Here is a 1,730-nt window from a genome sequence, read left to right on the forward strand (position 1 = left end):
GGGGGGCTTGTGTCAACGCCCTGTGAAAGAGCATAGGGAAGTGCGACTTGGTAGTGATCTTTTTCCCTTTGACCTAAATATACTTATATGTTCTCACAAAATTAGAAATTAAGGAGTATATGCTTTAGGTTGTTTGTCTTCATGTTCATTGTAGAGTATGACGCTCCCACTAATTCATGCATCAATATTCGATTTGGTCCCTGCGATTAATATTGGATAGACGTAGTATTATTTAAAATAAATAAAGGAGAAATTTTTTTTACCAGTCTAGCGTCTCCCACACCTAGACACAGCTGGGTGTGAAAAGACCAACTAACCCGTGCGCGCTAGATATTTTCATGCCCAACTATATATGTTTGAGCATGAGAATGCTAGACTGGCAAGATTTCCTTGTGGCCTTGCCTATAAATAGATAGAAAGGAAACACATCGTCGGTGAGGATACTTAAATCAATCAATTAAACAATAGAACACAAAATATTGATAAATAGACATTTTTTCAAATTCGACGTGCAGGAATACATATTTTTAGAATTTTTTTTTTAATATAATTTATTGGTTTATGTTCCAAGAATCATGAAATGAACCAGAAATAAATATTTATTTGAATTTATAATGCATTAATTAATAGCCTAATTCCATGATCCTCTTCTTCCTTAATATTGGACTAGGTTTGATCACAGTTATTTCTTACATAGCCAGTGCAAAGCACTGGTGATTTTGGTAATATTGGAATTTGGAAGGTACACTTTTGTCATGTAATGTTTTTTATTTTATTTTCTTTTATTTTTTTGGAGAAAGGAAAACTATCTACTTGGATGTGTCTATGCCTAGACACGGAGGTCACTAAAGGATTGTCCTACCCTCGCCTCATGAGTTGAAGATGCTTCTATACGGCCTCGAATTGGTCTAAGCATTGGCACAACGACCACTTGAGTGGGCAGTGTTCTCTCCTTTTTTTTTTTTGAGATAGTTACTTGGACATCCCAAACTGTTGAAAATATTACTTGAAGCTCCAAGAGACCTGACTTGTTAGGCACCGGTTGATAACATTTCTGTTGTTTCTAGATATGCTGTTTCTATGTCTAGAAACAGCAGAAATGGCTTTTCACGTTTTCGGAAACAAAAATGAATTTTTTTAGTTTGTTGTTAGTGATTGAGTACAGAATGACCATTTTACCCTTATGAGTTAATTCAGCTTTTAAGGTTTGGTTTTTTTTAGTAATTCCACCCCAACCTCCCTTTCCCCTTGCCCTCCATCTCCGCGGCTCTCCTTCATCTCCATCTCCATCTCCGGATCCCCTTCACACCCTCTCATCTCCTATTCCTCTCCTTTGGGATTTATTCAAAGACCAGCATTGAATGCCCTTTCTCTGCACAAAACTCCCACATTGGAACCAAGTTCAGGTGGTGCCTTCTAGCAGTAATTGTGACCTCAGCCTAGAAACAGAAATTCTCTATCCCTATCAAGCAACCGAATTTTCAAATTAACATCAACAAAATCATCAATTCCAAGGTAACTTCAAAAATTCAAGTCAACCCAGCGAAGTCATCCCAACAAGGAAAGTCCATGTTCTCCGATCCAAATCACAGAGATCCAATAATTCACAAAACTGAACAAAACCCAATACTGAAAAATCGAAGTAGAGACAACCCAGAAACAAAAAACCCATAAACAAAAAGCAGAAGAATCTTCAAATACCTGTACAGAATAAACAAACCCCCCCCCCC

This window comes from Macadamia integrifolia, chromosome 11 (genome assembly GCF_013358625.1).
Source record: "Macadamia integrifolia cultivar HAES 741 chromosome 11, SCU_Mint_v3, whole genome shotgun sequence".
Lineage (NCBI taxonomy): Eukaryota > Viridiplantae > Streptophyta > Magnoliopsida > Proteales > Proteaceae > Macadamia > Macadamia integrifolia.